This window comes from Malania oleifera, chromosome 2 (assembly GCF_029873635.1).
Source record: "Malania oleifera isolate guangnan ecotype guangnan chromosome 2, ASM2987363v1, whole genome shotgun sequence".
Lineage (NCBI taxonomy): Eukaryota > Viridiplantae > Streptophyta > Magnoliopsida > Santalales > Ximeniaceae > Malania > Malania oleifera.
In genome coordinates this window covers 117,745,528-117,754,687 of record NC_080418.1, presented here as the reverse complement: position 1 = coordinate 117,754,687, position 9,160 = coordinate 117,745,528, and positions in this window count along the sequence as shown.

Below are 9,160 nucleotides of genomic sequence, written 5' to 3'. Positions count from 1 at the left end.
TTATGCGATTTGGGAGGAAGGGTAAACTTAGTCCTAGGTTTATCGGTCCATTTGAGATTCTAGATAAAGTGGGACCGGTAGCCTACAGGCTAGCTTTGCCACCTGTATTGTCCAGGATTCACAACGTATTTCATGTTGCTATGTTGAGGAAATACGTCCCAGACCCTTCTCATGTCATCAATTATGATGAGTTGGAGCTTAGTGATTCACTGGGATATGAGGAGGTACCAGTACAGATTCTGGATAGGAAAGTGCAAGAGCTACGTAACAGGACGATTCCTCAAGTAAAAGTCTTGTGGAGGAATCATGCAGTAGAAGAAGCTTCTTGGGAGTCTGAGGAGCAGATGAAGCAGAGGTATCCGCATTTATTCAAGAAGTCTAAGTGAATAAATGTAAATAGTTAAGTAGTTTTCTGTTGCAGGTACATGTAATGGTTGAATAGTGTAGTACTTTAGTTTTGGGAGAATGGTTTTCTTTTGTATATGTAATCTTCCAAGACTCGAGATGTAATCACTGTATTCCTCCACCATAAGTGAGGGTAGGTAATAAAATGAGTAGACCCTTTTTCCTGATTAAAGGATGGCGAGTTACGGAAACAGTAAATTTCGAGGACGAAATTCTTTTAAGGGGGGAGGAATGTAGTAACCGGAAAAAATATATATACATAATAATAATAAAATAATAAAATAAAATAAATTAATTAAATTAACAAGTAAAATGAATAGTATGATAAGGAACAAATATATATATATATATAAAAATATTAAAGCATGTATATATATATATATATGTGTGTGTGTGTGTGTGTGTGTATATATATATATATATATATATAAAGTATAAAAGCTTCTTCAAGAAGCTACACTTTAATAAATGTTTACTATTATATATATATATATATATATATATATATATATATAAAATAACACAAGCTTCTTTAAGAAGCTTTGAGTTCATTCTCTCTCTCTCTCTCTCTTCTCCCTCTCTCCTACGACTCTCTCTCTCTTCAATTCCGGGCTAGTTTTACGCCGGATCGACAAACCGAAGCCACCACGACGCTCCTGGCGAAGTTCTCTACAAGTCTGCCGGAGTGGATCGTCAGGGAAACGAAGTTGGATTTCATCCCAAATCCAAGGTAAGGCTTTATATTCAATATTTGGATTTTTGGCAGTTGAAGAAAGTGATATACGCGTAAAAATACTGAACTTTAATACTGAAAATTTTCAGTTCCAAGGTGTTGATTGGGAACGTTGGGAATCATCCCTAAGTTGAGGTAAGACTTTTTAAGTCGAATTTGACTTAGTGGTAGTTATAGAAAATGTTGTACGTACGAAAATACTAAACTTTAATTCTGCGAGTTTTCATTTTCAGGGTGTTGAGTTGAGAACCTTGTGGGTACGGGGAAGATTTTCTTAAGGGCTTTTCAAGAATCAGGTAAGGGGATAAACTAAGTTAGTTTTGTTTTGAGAAAATGTATGTATATATATATAGCATCTGGTTTCAGGAAAAATAAATATATTTATATATATGATTTATATTTGGAAAATACTGTTTAAATGATGATATGTTGAATACGTAGAAAATTTGTTTAGTATGGCATGAGTATAAAAATGTTGTGAAATACTTTTTTTTTGGGAATGGGGACGATATGGATTTCTATGATGGAAAACCGGCGTACGGGCAGAGATATTTTTATATGTATATGTGATTTGCCGGCGTATGGGCCGTGCTATGTGGATGAGATTTGCTGGCGTATGGGCCGTGCTATGTGATTTGCCAGCATACGGGCTGTGCTATGTGATTTGTCGGCGTACGGGCCATGCTATGTGGTTTGTCAGCGTACGGGCTGTGCTATGTGATTTGCCGGCGTACGGGCCATGCTATGTTAAAATGTGTCATACCGGCGTACGGGTCGATGATTTTCATGATACACGTATATATGTGAAATGATATGATTGATGTGAAAATAAATGATATGAGATATTTATGTATCACGGTTTTAGTATATGTATATGATATCAGAACCTGGTTGGCTTGGTCTAGGCTAGCACTTGCACGGTACCATTGCTATGTGTCCATGGTCCTCGTGATCATGATATCTGTGTTAACGCCGCTGTACGGAGTGGTGTGAGATTGGATGGTCGATGTGGTTATTTTCAAGAAGTGTGCTGTTATCGCCCCTGGTGTATGGACCAGTCTGGGTAGACCCATCGGACCTACAGACTACTGTTTGACTTGGCAGTGGTCGGCCAACCATTGTCAGGTCCCGCCTTCGGGCCACACAACCCAGTCATGTGGGGGTAATACATGACAACAGCCAGCTAACCTACCAGGGTTGTTTTTATGTTATTATTATTATGATATGAGATGAGAAATGTTTATGAAAAGGCAGTATATTCTGCCATGTTTTGATATGCATATGTTTTCCCAGATTTGATAAACAGTATTAAATATGTTATGTATGGTATATGTTAAACACAGAATACTCATGTTGCCACACACTGGTATTAGTTTATTTCCCTTACTGAGAGGTGTCTCACCCCTAAATCTTATACATTTTTCAGGAGCCCCTGATAGAAGAGCGGGAGAAGCCCCACTGATCTAGATCAATTGTTTGCCCTCTTTGGAAGGGTAAGTTTTTGGTAGAGACAGTTAGGTTTTGTGGGGATTGTCCCTAGATTTCATTTTTGAGATGTATATACTGTGAGATAGAAATTGTAGTGACTCTGGTATGTGTTATGCACATTATGATGAGATGTATATGATTTTATACTTTCTGCTGCGTAGGCTTCTGCTGTATGTTTTGTTATATCCCTAGTGCCCACGGGCCCAGATGGATTGTGACCTGCTGAGTTGGAATGTATGATGTGATGATAATTTATTTATATAAAAAAAAATATATGTGAAAAAGGAGCAGGTCGTTACAAATATGCTCATGATATTTCAACCATGACATCAACAACAGTTTCTCCCCCTTTGTATATCTCATCCTTTGCATAACATCAATAACAGTTTTTGCTCATTCTTTTTTACTTTTGATCCGTTTTTATTATTTTTGCTCCCAATTTTTCTCCCCCTTTTGACATCAACAAAAAGGTGTATAATAATAAGACATGAATAGACATACCTTTATGTTCTTCTCCCCTTTTAAATCTTAAAGTTTTAATCTTGTTCAACCATTAGATTTGTAATAGACTTTACTTCTCCCCTTTTTTACATCTACCATCCCCCTTGTTAATGCATAAGTTTCAACGATCATGTGAGGATACCAAATATTGATTGATGTGGTATCAAATGTGGACTAATGTTATATCAAAGAAGAACAAATGCTAATTGATTTGATACCAAATGTGAATTAATGCGAAACTAAAAGTTGATTGATTTGATACCAAGTGAGTACATCTTAAGTGAAGTTGCTCTCCTTGAATTATTTCATCTAATATAATTCTAGGTAATTATATTCATTTTAGCTTAGAAAAACTCTCCCTTGCTTTACTTATTTTAGCTCATACACATTACGGATTATGCAATAAAATATCTCTCTCACTTTAGTTCTCATAAAAAATTTTTACTCTGGTATATATCTCTCACCTTTTTGGATCTTCAAAACAAGTTTTGCTATAGATATTTGCTTTAAGTACATTCCGAAAAGAATTGTAACCAGAGAGACTAACCATACAGATCCTCATTATATCAATGCATTGCAAAACAAGATCATATGATTAACTCATGGAGTTTTTGGCAAAATAATATACTTTTCAATTAGAGTATTTAATATAATCATCATAATTGAATGCATGCTACAAAAAGTTCACTGCGCATCTAAGCACAAGACATATTGGTAAGCATAATAGGATAAGCAATAATTTCCAAATGCTCTCCCTATGAATTTGAATACTTGCTTAGATGAAATGAAATGCCTATACTTATCAAGGTTTAATTTCACTACTAGCTCAAAGTCATATAAGCAATCATTGTAAAAACATTTTGACCAACTCTAGTCATACTATGATACACATACGTTCTTTATACTCTTTCTCTAGGAATGGAGCTTAGCTCCCCTAAATATCTTCAAGCATGCAACAAGTTTAGTTCAGAATAGCTTATAAAATCATGTGGTTAACATGTTGTATCACATCTGCACAAAAGAATTTACACATACCATTTATGATTTGATACCAGATGTGAACACAAGATATAATACTATATGTGATTATGCTTAGGTTTCAGAGCCATAGTATTTCAAGCTAATTTGCTCCCCTTCAGTTATGCACTTATCATATTCTTATGTCTTTCCTTATAATCATTCTTCAGCAATTTAGCCGAATGTTCTCAGATTTTGAATGATTTCTACTTGACTTTACCAACTTTAGCTTAGAAAACCAAAAAGTCATAAACCATTTTTCTTCAGAGTCATAAGCCTATATTGCTTCTTTTCTTATGGATCTCAATGCACAGGTTTCTTAGTCATTTGCATTAGCATATAGCTTACCATTTGACATATTCAAAATCTTCTAATAGATTTGACTTGTAGTTTGAAAGCTTGTGAAGTGAGAATTTGCAAATACACTTAACAGTTTAATTATCATTAAGTTCAGAAGAATATTCATTGTGTGTGGACAATATTCAAAATATTTTTGTGGAAGTGAAGATATCCAACTACATAGACCAAAGAGCAAATTTGGAGAATATTAATTTTGGAATACTACTCTTTAGGTATTTCTGATTATCCAATTATTAGACGGTACCTTATAAGTATGTCTTCAATTTTAAGTAAGGGTACTTTCCTATAATGGATGAATCTTTACCGGATATGACAATGATATGGTAAAGATTTCTTGTGAAGGATATTGCTTAATCACATATCAAACTTAGGGATTTTTACGTTTTAAGCACAACGTGAATATTTATTAAAAATGTCTTGGTAAACGATTTGATTCCCTTAAAGAATGCCCTAGATTTGATTACAATAGAATACCTTTTAATAAGCACTTGATAGATATGGAATTTTTGATTATTAGTGCTTGTGGCTAGAATGATGACTTATTTAAATTCTTTGAGGCTCCAAGAGTGAGTTTAGGATTGGATGATTTTTAATATATGATTTATTCCTAAAGGCTCCGTCTTATGCATTGCACATGATCTGCTTAACTTGGGATTTTAATATTTAAGCATGGGTTGAGCAATAAGAATTATTCGTTAACCAGCAATACTTTCATTCATTTGGAAGTGAATTTATTCTTCAATGTTATGAGTTATGTTACTCATTGCCAAGATATAAAGTTCCCAATATTTTAGCTGTTAATCTCTCAATCTTCACTTTTAATACATCAAGATTTGCATGTTATTCAATATGTTTACATTTAACCCAATCATTACCATATAAAAGCATTAGATAATTAGATTGGATATCTTGCTTAAATAATCATATTGATTTAACTTTCTCGTAGGATTCTTAGTATAATGATACACATACTAAGATTTACATTCTAAGCATATACTATTCCCAACCCTATTAGTCCTCACGACCCTCTTTTGTTTATGTGACTGATTTCACTAAATTCTCAATCCTAAAGTCTAACGAGGAGTTTTTGGGGTGTGTTTGGTACTCATTTTTCTTTGACTTACCAAACCTGTTTGAGCTTCACACCTTTCCTTTTAAATGGACAATCAAATTTAATGTGTCCTTTATTTTTACATAATATGCAGGTGGTGTGTGCATACGGACCGTAGGAGGTACTAGCATAGAATTTTGACGCTTTAACAAAATACCCCATGTATAGGTTCTTTCTTCTCCTATTTTCAATTCCATTGTAACCTATACCTTCTTTGTCTAAGGTCATCTTTTGGGAATCTAAGAGCTTGTCAAAATTTTCTTTTCCTTTAGTAAATGTGTGGATGATCTTAGCTTGATCCTCTATCTTTCTTTCTAGGTCTTGAATTTTTGGATTCTTTAAGCCTTTGCAAATAACTTGTAATTTTACCAATTCATTGGTCACTTTGTTTGCTTTGCATTCAAGTTCAAAGATTTTAAGATCTTTTGCATTATCACTCGAAATCTTAGATCTTAACTCTTTCAGCTCTTTTGCCATCATATCATTCTTGTTTTCTAATTTCAAGATTTTCGAGTCCTTTTCTTTTTCAACACAACTTTTTGATTCTAAATCCTTCAGTAATGCCTCATTCTTGGTTACTAATCTCTTAATTTCTAAATCCTTTTTAGTCTTTTCTTTTTCCCAAGAAGTATAAGACTCTCGAAAATCTTCTAACTGTTTTGCTAAGCCTTTATTTTCATTTTCCAACATTATTTTATTTTTAGACATCTTTGTTAACATTTTAAGAGCCTTAGCAAATCCATTTTGTAATTCCTCATAAGATGGCATGTTATCATTTTCAGATTCATCACAATATTCACTACCAGAACTATCACAAGATGTATCAGTCATTGCATGAATCATTTTGAGAATTTGAATAAGATGTAGAATGAGTAAAGTGTACCTCTTCATCAACCAATGCAACTAGGCCATAGTTTTCTACTACCTTATTGCTTAAGTATGGATCTTCCCAAGTAGAGGACTTCTTTCCTTTGGTCTCTCCAAATCTCCTATCGAGTTCTTACCATATCTCCTTGGCACTTTAACATGACTTGATTTCATGAAAAACATTAGTATCTAAACCAAGCAATAGAATGTTCATAGCACCGAAATTTATTTGCACTAATTTCATGTCATTCTCATTCAGCTCATATTCAGATTTAGGGATTTCAACATTATCAATAATTTTCATAGGAACTAAGTTTCCTTGATCAATTACTCCCCAAGTTCTCCAATCCATGAATTTGATAAAAATAGTCATTCTCATTTTCCACTCGGTGAAATTTTCACCACAAAACATTGGAGGTCTTGTAGACATTTGTTCCACACCAATTGGGGATACACCAAAATAATCCATGTGATCTTTTTACAAATTAATAATTACGTCTATGTACACCCGCTCTAATACCAATTGTTGATTAAGGTGTAATCCCAAGAAGGGGGGTGGGTATTTTAAAAATTCTTTGAAACCTATTTACCAATTAATCCCTATTTCTATGTTTAACTAATTAATGGTTGGGACTTATGTCTAAATTAAAGTTATTTTATCAATGAATTCCTTTTTACCCAATTAAGTGCGTGTAAAGTTATTCAATATACACAAGCAAGTAGGAAATTAAAATACGATGCGGAAAATAAAAAAGATAAGGGAAGAGAGAATGCAACCGCAATTTTACGAGGTTCAGCCAACTCGGCCTACGTCCTCGCTTTGAGCAACCCACTCAAGGATTCCACTAAAATCCCTGCTCCTTAAATTGGGATGGAGCTTCTCTTACAATCCGCTGCTTACAAGAGGTACAGCTCCCTTCTAATCCGCTGCTTACAAGAGGTACAACTTTCTCCTAATCCGCTACTTACAAAATGTACAACTTCCTCCTCACACCCAGTTCACAACCCGAACCGTGTTTACAATTTAGGCTCAAATCTGCAAACACTCAATGTTGCTTCTAACAAAAGCTGGTGAGTACAATTCAAACTCCTAGTACATTAACATATGATGTAACTTAAAGCTCAGAATGTATGGAAACGATACAATCGTTTAGGTATGATATGCTTCAACACACAAATCCCTCTGTAACCAAAACTCCCAACTAAAGAATTATTTGAAATGTTTTGGAGTATATTAGGAATCTAGTTCACTTTGTAAAGATGCACAAATATGTCTAATGTGAACTTGATAAAAATCTTATCTTGAATATTTTATCAATTTATATCAAAAGGCTTTCTATCAAATATTTAATCACAACTCGATCTTTGTAATATGTAAATGTACATGACATGTAATTCAAAGATCAAAATACTGAGTATAAGGTTTTCCAAACAAAATATCCTTCAATAAGATAAATATTTATGAATACCAAGGATATATATTCAAGTGTTTTAATATATCTAAAATATGAATCTTTTAACTTAATACACACTTGAATCAAACCATTCAATCAATCACACAACCTTAATCAAGTAATGATCTTGTTTAAAAAATAAATATGTATATGTATATGCACATCCAAGATCAACCTTTTAATACTTAATCAAAAATAGATTTTTCAATAAGAAGCTCTATGAACACTATATGTATATATGTATATATACTCTAGAATCAAAAACCAATCAACCAAAAGCTAAACAACTTTCTCAAGTAATGATCTTTTCAAAAACAATTTTTATATATGTGCACACTCAAGATCAAACTTTTCTAATGATGTACAATAACAAGTAATGAGATGAGAAGTTCTTGAAAATAATAACTTGAATGATCAAACATGAATACCAAGTTGACAATCAAGATGTATAAGAGAGATCCCTTTGAGATTCTAAATTGATTTTCCCAAGCCGATGAGTAGAAGTTGAAGTGTAGGCAATCGTATAGCAATAAGAGGAAGTTTCTCAATATTCTTTTAATAAGATGTGTTCTTCTCTTTCTTGAGTGTCTTAGCTTGGTTCTAGGGTTTAGATATTTAGTATTTATAGTGTCTTACCTTTAGGATTGATCTTAACCATTGGATCAAAGAAAAAGCTCGAGAGTTCGTTTAATAAAAATATGATTTTTAAACTTTCCCGCGACTTCAGGCTACTAATGTTGAAGTTCAGCCTCCTAAAGTGACTTCAGGCGACTGAAGTTCCAGGGTCAGGCAACCGAAGTACCTTGGCCTTCTTGCTCTGTTTTCCCATTAATTCTTCAAGCTACCGAATTTAATCTTCAGGCTCCTGAAAAAATTTTTCAGGCTACTGAGGGTGAGTTTAGGCTAGTGAAGTCCCTTTTTTCTTAATTTTCCTTTTTTTTTAAAATTTAAAAATCTATTTTGCTTTCTTTCTTGGCTCTTTTATAAAGGTACTTTCCAAGGTTTTAAGAATATCTCTAAGTCCATGAAAGTCCCCTAATGATATACATGAAATGCATTAATCCTAAAATCATTCTAAGTTATGTTGAGCCTCAAATTAAATCATACGAAAATGTAAATACATGAGGTCTAAGTACCCATTCCCAAGATGTTCTTGAACTTTGCCGCTTGCATCTTGATTCTCGTACTCTTTTAGTTCCATGGATCTTGCCAAGATATGTATGC